General features: G+C 49.4%; 1 long non-coding RNA gene across 1 annotated transcript; it reads right to left on the minus strand.

The window, feature by feature from the left end:
* Nucleotides 1-2,251: 2,251 nt before the first annotated feature.
* LOC144337654 (uncharacterized) lies at nucleotides 2,252-5,165 on the minus strand. Its single transcript, XR_013411065.1, has 2 exons — nucleotides 4,724-5,165; nucleotides 2,252-3,911 (listed from the first exon to the last, which is right to left on the minus strand). It is a non-coding gene; the product is annotated as an uncharacterized LOC144337654 (long non-coding RNA).
* Nucleotides 5,166-16,372: the final 11,207 nt, after the last annotated feature.

Below are 16,372 nucleotides of genomic sequence, written 5' to 3' on the forward strand. Positions count from 1 at the left end.
CAGCCGACAGGTGGGGCCTACCCTGGGCCTGGGAACTATGGCCCAAGGTGAAGCTAAACTGGAGTTGGCCCAGAAAACACCAAAGGGTGCCAATCCCAGGCTGTGGCCTGGGAGCAAAGGGGAAGGGAAAGGAAAAACAGGAAGGGAAAGGAGGCACGGGGTGGCTGGAGCTTCTGCCCACCAGGGGGCAGCAGATCTGCATCAGCAGATGCCAGGTTTGGGTCTTCTGCAGCTTGGGCAGCTTTCTGCAGAGGGGGCTGAAGGAGCTCCTTGAGGCTGGGTGGCAGGGGAGAGGAACTCCTTGCAGAGGGGAAGAGCTGGGACCTGGGAGGCAGAAGAGCTGGATGGCTACCCTGTGACCCAAGACAGCAAGTCCCTTCCCTCCCCAGCTGTCTCCCCCTCTGTAATAACAAACCTGCCTGAACTCTGTGATCCCCAACAGCCGGCCAACCTCTGCTGCTTCAGGAAGCAGAGATCCCAGGGGAGGGCTTGCCTTTGCCCTGCCTCACCTCGCCCCAGAACTGCCTGGCCAGTAAATGTGTTAACCCCAGAAGGCTGAGTCCTGTGTGAGGAACTGGAGGGTGGGGTGGGACTTCAGGATGGCAGGACTGTTCTAAGGAGGGGCTGAGGGAGGCCCACACCTGTGGCTAGAGAAACAGGCTCTCCACCCTTCCCCTCTCCCTCAGCACTTCCAGTATCCAGGGGCAAGGAGATGATGCACAGGCAGCACCTCCCCAACTCATTGAGGCCACTCTGATGTCCCAGTGCTTGTGGCAGCAGCTTGGCCTGTGCAGGACATGTCACGTTGGGGAGCCTGCCCCTCAGGAAGAGCCAGTGAAGTGCCAACAGTCCCCTGGAGGGTGACCCAGATCCCCGGGGAGCCCTGCCCCCAAGTGTTTTAGAGCTAGATATGAAGAGGTTTGGCTGGGGCCTTAACCACCTGCTGGGGAAGCCAAGCTGAGCAGAAAAAACGGCAACAGGAAGGAGCACAGGAAACACCTGTGTGGATGCAGGTGGCTCATTCCAGATGCTAGGGCGAGGGTGGGCAGGGGCAGGCAGGCAGCCCTCTGCACACTGGCGCAGCTCTTTGCTCCCTGGGTAACGAAGGATGGCACGGGATGGTGCAGCTCAGTATTTGGGGTGGTCAGCTGGAGCAGCATGGGGCAGAGGAGGCAAACAAATGATGGAGACCAGCCAGCACCCAAGGCTGGCCACAGCTGGGGCCTGCCCCAGAGGTCCATGCAGGAGGTCGGCAATCCCAGAACTGCCCCTAGCAGCCCTCAGTCCTGAGGACCCCACAGAGGCCCTCTTGTGGTACAGCAGGGCTGTCCACCTGCATCAAAAGCATAGCCTGTCATGGGGGGAAAGAGGAAGTGAACAGTGGTTGACCAGGTCCTGGGAAAGTGCAGATTGGGGTGACTGAGCCAGCACAAGCTCACAGCTCAGTACACAGGAGAGGGCAGGGCTTGGGCAAGAAATGGAGGATGGAAAAATGTCATCATCCCAGCCAAGGGGTCCACTGGGGTTGTCACTGAGAATCCCTGCTCTCCAATGCTGGGAAGGGACAGACCCCTGACTCTCTGTGCTCTGCAAGTCCTGAGGCCAGAGCCTAATATTCAGCTCTAGCCAGGGGTGGGTGTGAGGATCGGAAGGGGACAGGAGCTGGAATGAGGGCACTGTGAGCACAGCCAGGTGAAGCCCATGATGCCTATCTGACTCAGAGCAGCATGGATCAACCCCAAAACAGCCACTCGGCCTCTCTCCATCAGTGGCTTGAAGGCAGGCTGGATGGCCTCCTATACCCAGGCCCATGGCCAGGTTCCTCAGATGGTAGAGGGGCAGGGAGAACCCTTGTCCTCCCACCTCTATATCTCTCCTGACGCCCTCTGCCTCACAGGGGACTCCCACAGGGCAAACCTGCCCATTGCACTCTCCCCCCCGCCCTGCTGTCATGTGGGTCAGGGAGGCACATGTTCCTGCTGTCTGGGACTGAGGACAGTTGGGAGCCCCCTGCCCCAGGTGATGGGCGGTTGATGATACCATCACGAGTCAAAGGTATCAGGGCAGGGAAAGCCTCTGCCCAGCCTCTGAGTGGACAGATGGAAGTGGGCCTCCAAGGCCTGTGACACACTGAGAAGTGCCCTATCAGTTAAGTCCATTGAGGCCACAGTCATGTCTTGGCCATCATCTCTGAGACTGCCCAGAGGAAAGTGATCCACGCACACTGCAAAACAGGGGCCAGGCTGAAGTAGTCCATGATACAGTTTATTGTGTTGGCAACTGATGGAGTGTACACTCTACTCCCTCTTTCCTCTTGCCCTCTCCCAACCTTACCTTTCCTCCTGTCTCTCACTCTTCTTCCTCATGTATTCCAAGCTGCAGGGGACCAAAAAAGAAAGAAAAACGGCACATTTGTGAAGGCAAAGAAGCAGATGGGTTAGCACGTGGGAAGAGGACTGCTGCTTTGTCTCGCCCACAGAGCGGGGGTGCCTTCCTTGTATGTTTCTGTGCCTGGTATGTGGGTACAATTTGCTGAACCCCAGACATATGACCCTCCTTTTCCTCCATACCCCCCTCCCCACCCCAAACACTCCTGGAGTGTCCCCTTCAGGCCATCCATCTCCCATGGACAGAAGGCTCTTGGCTTGGCTGCAAGGCCTGGCTTTTCTGGGCCTGGGTAATACGGGAGGGTGAGCTTGGGAAGGACTCCCAAGCCTCATATAAACTGCTAATGAAGCACAATCTATCATTTAGAAAATAAGACTGACATTGGCCTACGAGAAAGGGGTCTCTTGTTTCAGAAGGTTGATGGCAGTTGGGTGATGGCCACTACACTGAGTTTAATGTCAAGGGTCAAGTCTCACTTGTCTCCAGATACACACAGGGCATATGGACACTCAGTGAATGCTGACTGAGAGCAGCTGAATTGCTATATGCAACACCTAGATTTCTAGCTGTCTCCTCTTAATCTCCTTACAACCTTCTCCTCCTCCTCAGGCATGTCTTAAACATCACCTCACAGGGTTCCATTCTAGGCCCTTTTCTCCTCTCTCAAAACACACCCCTAGATGACCTCCCCATTCCACTGACTTCCATCCACATGCTGAGGCTGCATGCCAATCATTCACGTGGTTCTTACCTTGCTTCCAGAACCCCACATCCGACTGCTCACGGGATACTTCCTTTTGAACATCTGGGGCATTTCAAACTCAGCATGCTCAAAATCAGACTCAATATCTTCTCAAAACTTGTTTCTCCTCCAACAGCTCTAGGGGTTACCAATTACCCAGGTATCCAAGCCATACAACAGAGCCTCACCCTTCCTCTTTCCTCTGTACCCACATCCTAGCCATCAGAATCCTCCCAATTAAATGCCCTAAATATATATATTTTTTATATCGAGTCTTGTGCTGTTGCCCAGGCTGAGTGCCGTTGTGTGATCTCGGCTCACTGTAATTTCTGCCTCCCGGGTTCAAGCGATTCTTGTGCCTCAGCCTCTGGAGTTGCTGGGATTACAGATGCCTGCCACCACGCCCAGCTAATTTTTGTATTTTTAGTAGAGACGACATTTCACCTTGTTGGCCAGGCTGGTCTCTAACTCCTAACCCCAAGTGACCCACCCGCCTCAGCCTCCCAAAGTGCTGGGATTACAGGTGTGAGTCACAGCACCTGGCCCATGTATTTCTTTAGGAAGCTGCATGCCCACCTGCTCTTGTCACAGGAGCCTGCATTTTCCCTTCTGTGAGACTAATCACACTTCATTGCAATTGCTTACTTTTTTTATTTTTTATTTTTTTGAGATGGAGTTTCACTCTTGTTGTCCAGGCTGGAGTGCAATGGCACGATCTTGGCTCACCGCAACCTCCGCCTCCTGAGTTCAAGTGATTGTCCTGCCTCAGCCTCCCGAGTAGCTGGGATTACAGGCATATGCCATCATACCTGGCTAATTTTGTATTTTTAGTAGAGATGGGGTTTCTCCATATTGGTCAGGCTAGTCTCGAACTCCTTACCTCAGGTGATCCAACCACCTCAGCCTCCCAAAGTGTTGGGATTACAGGCGTGAGCCACTGCACCTGGCCTGCAATTGCTTATTTAGTTTGTACCCTCTGGAACATACATTCGTAATATACGCTGACAATTTTACTGGGTAACCAACCAGGTCTGAGGTGGGTGCCTTCCCTCTGGAACTTGGTCCAAGTGTTTTGTTTTGTTTTTGAGATGGGGTCTTGCTCTGTTGTCCTTGCTGGAGTGCAGTGGTATGATCATAGCTCACCGTAACTTTGAACTTATGGGCTCAAGGGATCCTGCTGCCTCAGCCTACCAAGTAGCTGGGACTATAGGCACACGCCACTATGCCCTGCTAAAGAGGGGGTCTCGCTATGTTGCCCAGGCTGGCTTCAAGTGATCCTTCCACCTTGGCCTTCTAAAGTGCTGAGATCACAGGTATGAGCCATCACACCCAGCCTTTTTTTTTTTTTTTTAACAGCTCTTTTTGAGATTTAGTGCACAACCATGCAATTCAACCATTTAAAGTGTACAATTTGGCCAGGTGCAGTGGCTCATGTCTGTAATCCCATCACTTTTGGAGGCCAAGGCAGGTGGATCACCTGAGGTCAGGAGTTCCAGACCAGCCTGGCCAACATGGTGAAACCTCATGTTGTCTCTACTTAAAAAATACAAAAATTAGCTGGGCATGGTAGCAGATGCTTCTAATCCCAGCTACTTGGGAAGCTGAGGCAGAAGAATCTCTTGAACCTGGGAGGCGGAGGTTGCAGTGAGTTAGATCATGCTACTGCACTCCAACCTAGATGACAGAGCGAGACTCCATCTCAAAAAAAAAAAAAAAGTGTACATTTTGCCGGGCGCGGTGGCTCAAGCCTGTAATCCCAGCACTTTGGGAGGCCGAGACGGGTGGATCACGAGGTCAGGAGATCGAGACCATCCTGGCTAACACGGTGAAACCCCGTCTCTACTAAAAAATACAAAAAAAAACCTAGCCGGGCGAGGTGGCGGGCGCCTGTAGTCCCGGCTACTCGGGAGGCTGAGGCAGGAGAATGGCTGGAACCCGGGAGGCGGAGCTTGCAGTGATCCGGCCACAGCACTCCAGCCTGGGTGACAGAGCGAGACTCCGTCTCAAAAAAAAAAAAAAAAAAAAAAAAAAGTACATTTCAATGGCTATTAGTATATTCAAAGCTGCACAGCCATCACCACCATATTAGAACATTTTCATCAACCCAAAAAGAAACCCTGCACCCCTTAGCTGTCATCCCTACGCTTCCATATTCTCCCTACCCCCAGGCAACCACTAATCTACTTTCTGTCTCTACAGATTTGCCTATTCTGGATATGTCTTACAAATGAAATCAGGTTAGGGCTTTCCAACTTACCCAGTTCTAAGATTCACCTGAGAACTTCCCTGGAGATTCCAATGCAGCAGGTCTGGTGTGGGGCCAGCAAATTCTCTATTTGTTCAGGCTGCATCTGCCTTTGCTATGCCCAGCACCCAAGGCCAGATACACAGTAAGTGGTCCAGAAATATCTTTTGATGAACACCTCTAAAACCTGTCTCTAGCTCTGGTTTCCCTTAAATACACCTCCTCAACTGATGGCCTTGTCTTATCTCAAAAGCAACCTGAAAAGCACTTTGAGTGTGAAAGTACCATATGTTCAGTGTGGAAAAAGCCTGGAAACTCAAAAACACTCTCCCTAGTCCCCCCATGGGGCATAGTGCTTTAGAATGCACTTTCACCACCAGGATCCCAATTAAGGAATGGAACAGAAGCCTGAGGAGGGGACAACAGAGGGAGGGAGGACTGAGGTCAGACTGGTGGAGGAAGCAAGCAAGCTGAATCCAGAGGCCAGAGGGGGCAGTTACAGATGAGGCTGAGGGGATGAGCAGGGGCTTGGTCATGGGGGGCCTTGTGGTGTGGCTGAGGAGTTTGGAATTTATCCCAGGGTACCGGGGAGCCACCCGTGGGCTTGATGCAGGGGGCTTTTGTGATCACGTTTGTGCTTTGGAAAGGTCACTCTGGCAGCTGTGAGAGGGAGAAGGCCGGAAGCAGGGAGGAGCCTGCAGTTACCATTAGAAGAAGCAAGAGTCTGGGCGTGGTAGCTCACGCTTGTAATCCCAGCACTTTGGGAAGCTGAAGCAGGTGGATCACTTGAGCTCAGAAGTTCAAGACCAGCCTGGGCAACATGGCAAAACCCCATCTCTACAAAAAATATAAAAATTAGCTGGGCATGGTGGTGTGCGCCTATAGCATCATCTACTGAGGAGGCTGAGGCAGGAGAACTTGAGCCCGGGAGGTCAGGGCTGCGTGAGCCGTGATTGCACCGCTGCATGACAGCCTGGGCAACAGAGTGAGACCCCATTTCAAAAAAAAAAAAAAAGAAGCAGCAAGAGTAGCCTGGGCCAGAGTGCGTATAAGCTAGAAGCAGAGGTTCGAAAGTCATGCTCACTTTAGCATGCGGTTTCATATGACTACTGTGATGTCCAGTGACCACTCCATTCTTTTTTTTTTTTTTGAGATGGAGTCTCGCTCTGTCGCCCAGGCTGGAGTCCAGTGGCACGATCTCAGCTCACTGCAAGCTCCACCTCCCGGGTTCACGCCATTCTCCAGCCTCAGCCTCTTGAGTAGCTGGGACCACAGGCGCCCACCACCACACTCGGCTAATTTTTTTTGCATTTTTAGTAGAGACGGGGTTTCACCATGCTAGCCAGGATGGTCTTGATCTCCTGACCTCATGATCCGCCCACCTCAGCCTCCCAAAGTGCTGGGATTACAGGCGTGAGCCACCGTGCACGGCCTACACTTCCTTTTTCATCCTTGACTTTTACCTACTAATACTTGAGGTTTAGTCTGATATCTTCACACTAACATAAAACGAAATAGAAGGCACTCAAAGGCTACGGACATCCTCTATCTATCTCTGGTATTACCTAACCTCGAACATAGACCTTGGTCCTAAGCAGTTATTCAGGACATACTTACAGATTAATAAGTCATCACCTAAATACCTCTGCTGCCTGCCTGAGAGCCTAAAGTTTCCACAATTAAAGCCCTTCCCAGCCTGGGCAACATAGCGAGACCCTGTCTCTATAAATAATTTTTTTTTTTTTTTTAATTAGCCGAACATGGTGCATGTGCCTATAGTCCTAGGAGGATTGCTCAGGAGGATTACTCAGGAGGATTGCTTGAGCCCAGGAGTTAAAGGCTGCAGTGAGCTATGATTACGCCATTGCACTTCAGCCTGGGCAACAGAGTGAGATCCCATCTTTTTTGTTTTTTTTCTTCTGAGACAGAGTCTCGCTCTGTTGTCCAGGCTGGGGTGCAGTGATGTAATCTCGGCTCACTGCAGCTTCCACCTCCCAGTTTCAAGTGATTCCCCTGCCTCAGCCTCCTGAGTAGCTAGGATGACAGGCATGCGTCACCATGCCCAGCTACTTTTTGTATTTTTACTAGAGACAGGGTTTCACCATGTTGGTCAGGCTGGTCTCGAACTCCTGACCTCGTGATGCACCCACCTCAGCCTCGCAAAGTGCTGGGATTATAGGCATAAGCCACCACACCAAGCCTACAGTCCCCCATTTTTTGGGGGGATATGTTCCAAGCTGTCTGGTGGATGTCTGAAATCAAGGATAGTCCTGAACCCTATATATGCATATGCATTATCAATCTGATAACCGAGATGGCTACTAAGTGGCTAACAGGTGGGTAGTGTATACAGCATGGGTACGCTGGACAATGGAACGAGTCACATTCCCAGCAGTATGCAGCAGGATGTTGTGAGATTTCACCACTCTACTCAGAATGGTGTGCAATTCAAAACTTATGAATTGTTTATTTCTGGAAGTTTCCATTTAGTATTTTCAGACTGCAGTTGACCATGGGTAACCAATAGCAGAAAATAGCAGAAACTGAAGCTGTGAACAAGGCGGGGGACTACTGTACTCATTCTGATTTTGCCAACAAGTTGCTGGACAACCCTGAGCAAGTCACTTCATTTCTGAATTTAGGACATCAAATAGAGCTGTGAGCATCACTTGAAAAGGCAGACATGAAGGTGTTTTGCAAAATGAAAAATATAGAGATGGATTATAAAGGGTGATCCATGCATGTTTGGAAAAGTAAGTAACAGTGCAGAAAACAAAATCAACTTCTAAAACATTGGATGTAGGTCTAGGAACAGTCCTTTATACTTTAGAGAGCAGTCATTTGAGCTGAGAGGTAAAAAAGAAATATGGCTGGCTGGGGTAACCCCAGCACTTTGGGAGGCTGAGGCGGGTGGATCACAAGGTCAGGAGATTGAGTCCATCCTGGCTAACACAGTGAAACCCCATCTCTACTAAAAATACAAAAACATTAGCTGGACATGGTGGCACACACCTGTAGTCCCAGCTACTCGGGAGGCTGAGGCAGAAGAATTGCTTGAACCTGGGAGGCAGGAGCTGCAGTGAGCCAAGATCTCGCCACTGCACTGCAGCCTGAGTGACAGAGCAAGACTCCATCTCAAAATAAATAAATAGGCCGGCACAGCTCACGCCTGTAATACCAGCTCTTCGGGAGGCTGAGGTGGGCAGATCACCTGAGGTTGGGAGTTCGAGACCAGCCTGACTAACGTGGAGAAGCCCCGTTTCTACTAAAAATACAAAATTAGCCGGCCATCGTGGTGCATGCCTGCAATCCCAGCTACTTGTGAGACTGAGGCAGGAGAATCGCTTGAACCCAGGAGGTGGAGGTTGTGGTGAGCCAAGATCGTGCCATTGCACTCCAGCCTGGGCAACAAGAGCGAAACTCCATCTCAAAAATAAACGAATAAATAAATAAATAAGGCTTTCACAGGGGTCTGAAAAAAGCAGACATTAATAAGGAAAAAAACTCCTACAGTCTAGGCAGATGATACAGAAGGATGAGTCTTTAAAATGTTACAAGAGACTGGGCTTGGTGGCTCATGCCGGTAATCAGCACTTTGGGAGGCCAAGGCAGGTGGATCGTGAGGGTCAGGAGATTGAGACCAGTTTGGCCAACATGGTGAAACCCCATCTCTACCAAAAATACAAAAATTAGCCGGGCATGGTGGTGCGTGCCTGTAATCACAGAAATTTGAGAGGTTCAGGCAGGAGAATCACTTGAACCTGGGAGGCAGAGGTTGCAGTGAGACAAGATTGCATCACTGCACTCCAGGCTGGGCAACGGAGCAAGACTCCATCTTGGGTAAAAAAAAAAAAAAAAAAAAATTAAAATGTTAGAAGTGGTTATGCTTGGTGGTTTATGTTGGTAGACAATGAAAGCTTTCCAAATGTCTTTAAAAGTTTAGCATCACTACTCTACACCCTCATCCAATGGTGTAAGATGACTTGCTGTCCCCCAAATACTCTTGTAGACTTTTATGCCTTTGATCATGGCTCTTTACCTTACATGTCTTGTGTCACTTGTTAATGCCTTGTTAATCCTTCAGACCCAGCTGAAATGAGATACTCCTGGAGTGATTTACTCCTTTAGCTGTGAGCTCATTTCTTTCCACTATAACAATTATTGCATTAATTTTTTATGTGTTTGTTTTCACCAGTTTTACTAGTTAAATTTTGAGTCCAAGGGCAGGAAACACATCGTGAGTCATCTTTGAATCTCCAGTGCCTAGAACAGGAAGCTGCACACAGCAGGTATTCAACAATTACTTGGTGAGCTGCATCATGTCTCACACATGTTCTCAATAGGTATAGAGAAAACAGGAGTGTTCACATGTAACTTTAGGCCTTACCCCAGATAGGGCAGGAAGATTCCTGCCCATTGTATCTTAGAAAATCAACACGTCTCCCCTTCATTTGTTGATTATCTTGATTAAAGAGTTTTTTAAAAAACATGTAAATGATCATAATCGTTGCAAGCTTTACAGGGGTAATAATAGGAGCCAAGGAAGATCTTGGAAATACAATTGTTCTGAGAATTATAGGATAATGATTTCTGGCCGGGTGCAGTGGCTCATGCCTGTAATCCCAGCACTTTGGGAGGTTGACGTAGAAGGATTGCTTCACACCAGGAGTTCGAGACCAGCCTGGGCAACATAGTAAGACCCCCATCTCTACAAAAAACAAAAAAACTTAGCTAGGTGTGTTGGCACTCGCCTATAGTCCCAGCAACTCAGAAGCCTGAGGCAAAGTTTGCAGTGAGCAGAGTTTGCCACTGCACTCCACACTCCAGCCTGGGTGACAGTGGACAATGCGACCCTGTCTCCAAAAAATAAAAATAAAAAAGCTTTACTTGCATTTTCTTGTCTAATCCTTACGGCTGTATCAAGCACAATTATCATCCCATTTTATTTATTTATTTTTTTGAGACCGATTCTCCTCTGTTGCCCAGGCTAGAGTGCAGTGGCGTGATCTTGGCTCACTGCAACCCCTGCCTTCCAGGTTCAAGCAGTTCTCCCGCCTCAGCCTCCTGAGTAGCTGGGATTACAGGCACCCACATGGCTAATTTTTGTATTTTTGTAGAGACAGGGTTTCACCATGTTGGCTAGGCTGGTCTTGAACTCCTGACCATAGGTGATCCGCCTGCCTTGGCCTCCCAAAGTGCTGGGATTACAGGCATGAGCCACTACACCCGACCTATCATCCCATTTTATAGAAGACAAACTTATAGTTGAGTTGTTACTAATTCAACAGAGACCACACAGCTAATAAGAAACCAAAACTAGACTTGAATCCCAAACAATCTAATTCCAGCATCCAGAGAGGGTGACATTAAACATTTAAGTTATATGACTAACACTGCTTAATCTAATTAACTGCTCATCAAATATTTCTAGTAATTTGGCTTCCCAGGATGCTCTCCTATAGGGGATCGATATGCCTTTCGCCAGCACGGGGACAATGGTCTACTTGCCTGTTGCTAACAGCACTCTGCTTATCTAGCAAGTGCCTATGCACCTGACAAGTCCCTGAGGAAGGAATCTGCTCTTACGGTACAAACCACATTGGGTTTCTGGTTCTGTATGTGAGGCTCAGGGCCAGATCTTTCTTTTTTTTTTTTTAAGACAGAGTCTCGCTCTGTCCCCAGGCTGGAGTGCAGTGGTGCGATCTCAGCTCACTGCAACCTCCGCCTCCCAGGTTCAAGCGATTCTCCTGCCTCAGCCTCCTGAGTAGCTGGGACTACAGGCACCTGCCACCACGTCCAGCTAATTTCTGTATTTTTAGTAGAGACGGGATTTCGCCATGTTGGCCAGGATAGTCTCGATCTCTTGACCTTGTGATCCGCCCACCTCGGCCTCTGAAAGTGCTGGGATTACAGGTGTGAGCCACCATACCCGGCCTAGCTTTATTTTTATCACCTCAACTGTTTCGCAGCCTCTCATCACATTTTCCCTCAGCTTGCTTCTTTCCAGCCTCAAACATCCTATCCCTTTTGTTTGGCCTTCTGTTCGTCTTTGGAGCTGATTCCATAAAGTAGGACACATCATGATTTACCATAAAGAGAAGAAAATATTTTATTTATTTATTTTTGAGATGAAGTCTTGCTCTGTCATCCAGGGTGGTATACAGTGGCGCAATCTTGGCTCACTGCAACCTCCGCCTCCCAGGTTCAAGCAATTCTGCCTCAGCCTGCCAAGTAGCTGGGACTACAGGCGCACCACCACACCTGGCTAATTTTTATATTTCCAATAGAAATAGGGTTTCACCATGTTGGCCAGGCTGGTCTCAAACTCCTGATCTCAGGTGATCCGCCTGCCTTGGCCTCCCACAGTGCTAGGATTATAGGTGTGAGCCACTGTGCCCAGCCAGAAAATATTTTATTTTCTTCCTTCCTTAGTGATCCTTCGCATTTTCTCAGCCCTATGTGAAAGCAGTACACAGGGTCCTTGTCTTCAGAAAGCAGGCTCCGGCCGGGCGCGGTGGCTCAAGCCTGTAATCCCAGCACTTTGGGAGGCCGAGGCGGGTGGATCACGAGGTCAGGAGATCGAGACCATCCTGGCTAACACAGTGAAACCCCGTCTCTACTAAAAATACAAAAAACTAGCCGGGCGAGGTGGCGGGCGCCTGTAGTCCCAGCTACTCGGGAGGCTGAGGCGGGAGAATGGCGTGAACCCGGGAGGCGGAGCTTGCAGTGAGCCGAGATCGCGCCACTGCACTCCAGCCTGGGAGACACAGCGAGACTCCGTCTCAAAAAAAAAAAAAAAAAAAAAGAAAGCAGGCTCCAAGGCCACTTGGACCCCATTCCTGACTTTTGATGCCTCAGAGATCATAGAGTTGTAAATATAATTAATATATAGTTGTAAATATAATCATAAATATAGCTGAGGGTTTTTTCCCTCTAAATCCACTGCCTCAGGCTGGGTGTGGTGGCTTACCTCTGTAATCCCAAGACTTTGAGAGGCTGAGGTAGGCAGATATCCTGAGATCAGGAGTTCGAGACCAGCCTGGCCAATATGGTGAAACCCAGTCTCCACTAAAAATATAAAAAATTAGCCAGGAATGGTAGTGCACACCTGTAGTCCCAGCTACTCAGGAGGCTGAGGCAGAATTGCTTGAACCCAGGAAGTAGAAGTTGCAGCGAGCTGAGATCGAGCCACTGCATTCCAGCCCAGGTGACAGAGTAAGACTACATCTAAAAATAAAATAAAATAAAATAAAATAAAATAAAATAAAATAATCAATCCACTACTTCATATTTGCCTATATGAAAGCTTTAGGTGTTCTTGTAGTCTACTCTTAAAGAAGATGGGGACAGGTGTGGTGGCTTACACCTATAATCCCAGCACTTTGGAAGGCCAAGACAGAATTGCTTAAGCCTGAGACCAGCCTGGGCAACACAGTGAGACCTCATCTCCACAAAAGAAAAGGGGGAAAAAAAAAAGGAAGATGATTTGAGGTAAAATCTTAAGAGAAAGTGAACTAATTAGCTTATTAATGTTACTAGAAAGAAAATCTAAAGTTTAAATGCAAGTCAGCTTTTAATTTTTTTTTAATCTTTGAGACCATGTCTTGCTCTGTCACTCAGGCTAGAATACAGTGGTGCAATCAGGGCTCACTGCAGCTTCAACCTCCTAGGCTCAAGTGATCCTCCTGCCTCAGCCTCCCAAGTAGCTGGGACTACAGGTGCACACCACCACGTTCAGTTAATTTTTTGTAAAGATGGGATTTTGCCATGTTACCCAGGCTGGTCTCAAACTCCTGAGCTCAAGCGATCCACCTACCTTTGCCTCCCAAAGTGCTGGGATTACAGGCATGAGCCACTGTGCCTGGCCTATTTTTTATTTTTTTGAGACAGGGTCTTGCTTCATCACCCAGGCTGGAGTACAGTGGCACACACATGGCTCCCTGTAGCCTTGACCTCCTGGGCTCAAGCGATACTCCCACCTCAGCCTCCCAAGTAGCTGGGACCACAGTCATATGCCACCACACTCAGCTAATTTTTAAATTATTTTGTATAAACAGGGTCTCCCTATGTGAAAGTCAGCTTTTTTGTTTTTAATACATAAGTTCCTAAGTATACCAGGAGCTATTTGGGCTGAGGAGAGTGCAAAATGCAAGTATTCCAGAGGCATCTGTTTGGTAATTTTCCTCTAAGTTTGTCTTTTCTTTATGTCTGAGTCCTAATGTGTACATAAGAGGCAAATGGGATAACTTGGTTTCTACAAAAAGAAGGGTCAGGTGTAAATTTTCCAAATACTTCACACATTCCTAAAATAGTATCTAATGGTATAAGGTAAGTAACTGGGATTAGAAATGAGAAAACTTGCCGGGTGCGGTAGCTCGTGCCTGTAATCCCCAGCACTTTGGGAGGCCGAGGCGGGCGGATTACCTGAGGTCGGGAGTTCAAGCCCAGCCTGACCAACATGGAGAAACCCCATCTCTACTAAAAATACAAAATTAGTTGGGGTGGTGGCGCATGCCTGTAATCCCAGCTACTCAGGAGGATGAGGCAGGAGAATCGCTTGAACCCAGTAGGTGGAGGTTGTGGTGAGCCAAGATCATACCACTGCACTCCAGCCTGGGCAATAAGAGCGAAACTCCGTCTCAAAAAAAAAAAAAAGGAGGCCAGGCGCGGTGGCTCAAGCCTGTAATCCCAGCACTTTGGGAGGCCGAGACCATCCTGGCTAACACGGTGAAACCCCGTCTCTACTAAAAAATACAAAAAACTAGCCGGGCGAGGTGGCGGGCGCCTGTAGTCCCAGCTACTCGGGAGGCTGAGGCAGGAGAATGGCGTAAACCCGGGAGGCAGAGCTTGCAGTGAGCCGAGATCCGGCCACTGCACTCCAGCCTGGGCGACAGAGCGAGACTCCGTCTCAAAAAAAAAAAAAAAAGGAGAAAACTTGGGTCCTGGTGTTGAGAAGCTATACTATCGCTTTTCTTCATGTCTGTACCCAAGCAGCTGAATGTTGGAGAAAAACGAACACACTGGGCCAACTGGTTTACCTTTAACGTTATGATCACAAACCTCAGATGAGCACCCAATGCCACCAACGCAATCCTGTTAAGGACTTGCCTTCCCTCTCCCCTGCATTTGCATCTGTCTTCACTTTTGTTGCCCTTATCATGAATGGAAACATCCCTGTTCCTCTCCAAGGTCAACCCTCCCTGTTTCCTTACATCTTCTCATGGATTTCACTCCTATATGGGTCAAGCAAGCCTTCTCTCTCCTGGATCACCCATCTTTCTTCCCCACTGTATCCCTCCCAACGGCACATAAACATGCTCTGGGAATCCTACCATCTTTATTATTTTTTGAGATAGAGTCTCGCTTTGCTGCCCAGGCTGGAGTGCTGTGGCGCAATCTTGGCTCTCTGCAACCTCTGCCTCCCGGGTTCAAGCAATTCTCCAGCCTCAGCCTCCCAGGTAGCTGGGATTACAGGCACGTGCCACCATGCCCAGCTAATTTTTGTATTTTTAGTAGAGACGAGGTTTCACCATATTGGCCAGGCTGGTCTCGAACTCCCGACCTCAAGTGATTCACCTGCCTTGGCCTCCCAAAGTGCCAAGATAACAGGCGAGCCACCGCGCCTGGCCCGTAGCATCTTTTAAAACATCTCTTCTTTCTATTATCTATCCCCAAACTTATCTGGTCCCTTCACAGCAAAACCTCTCTCAAATTGCATACATGTGCTGTCTCCATTTCCCCACTTTCCTGGTCACTCTTCAACCCAATCCGGTCAGGTCCACCTCCCTGATATACCCACATCAATCAAGCCAAGGCCATCAATGACATTCTCCAGTGACTTGCAAGGTGACCCAATCCAACAGCCATATCTCTGGCCCAAGTTTATCACACTGCTCAGCGGATGCCTCCTACCTGAAACCTTCTCTGCCCAGGGATTCCACAACTCAGCGCTAGATTTCATGACTTCCTAGATGCTCCCTTTCAGACTCCTTCTCCATTACCCTTCCAATATTGGAGTGCCCCAGGATTTGGCTATGGAATTTCTCTTCACTCTTTCCTTCAAGCCAAGCCAGGGGTCGTAAACTGACAGCTCATCTGTGTGGTTTAATCAGCTCATGAAGTTTAAAAGCATCTGATTCAGTTGCTAACATCTAAAAACTCTGGAGATTTGACATCTTAAAAATACAGATTTTTTTATTCCTTTAGGGAAAAAAAAAAACAGTATCTGTTATTGGGCCAGCATTCTCACAACGGAACGGTCAGCTGGATGGGGCAGAAGCTGCTCCCTAGATGCTGGGTCCATTTGATATCTAATGGAAGAATCATATTCCCTGTAAGTACCAAAAGGCTCTCCTCCCAGAGCCACCAGCACCTTGCAGTCAGTTCTTGGTCAACTTGACTGCAGGTTGGGAAGGGTCCGTAGGTGCCTCCTGGGGAGGGGTGGGACTGAATGCCTCCGCTCACAGAGAACAGCTCTCCCGTACAGACAAGAAATGTACGTTTCAGTGCTAAATACAGAAAGACCTTTCGGTAAATAAGGCGACTGCTATGATCGTGTTAAAGCATCAAGTCTGGTCTTCCGCTGCCTCTCCGGGCTGAGGTGGCTTGGGGACACCCAGAGGAAGCCCTCCTACTCTTCTCTCGCACCCACTTTTAGGTGGCCCTCTTCTAGGTCGGAGAGATCATCAAAAGCCGCTGAGCAAGGACAGCCTTTCCAGCCGTCGCTCGCGAGGACGGAGCTAGGAGCGCGCGGGAACCGACCCGGCCTTACTCGGTGGCGGGCAGCTGTGAGACGTTCGGAAGGCGGGTCGGGCCTGGCTGGGGCGGAGACTGGGCGGGGCCGGGCCCAGGAGCCTCCTCTGCTCCACTGGCCGGCCCCGCGCGCGCTTCCTCCAGCCACCCCCCATTTCCCCAACCCTGTACGGGTTCAAGGGGCCGGAGACAGCAGCTGGGGAATCAGGTCAAGCGGACTGGATCCGGCACCGCCCAGGGGCGGC

This window comes from Macaca mulatta, chromosome 20, assembly GCF_049350105.2.
Source record: "Macaca mulatta isolate MMU2019108-1 chromosome 20, T2T-MMU8v2.0, whole genome shotgun sequence".
Classification (NCBI taxonomy): Eukaryota; Metazoa; Chordata; class Mammalia; order Primates; family Cercopithecidae; genus Macaca; species Macaca mulatta.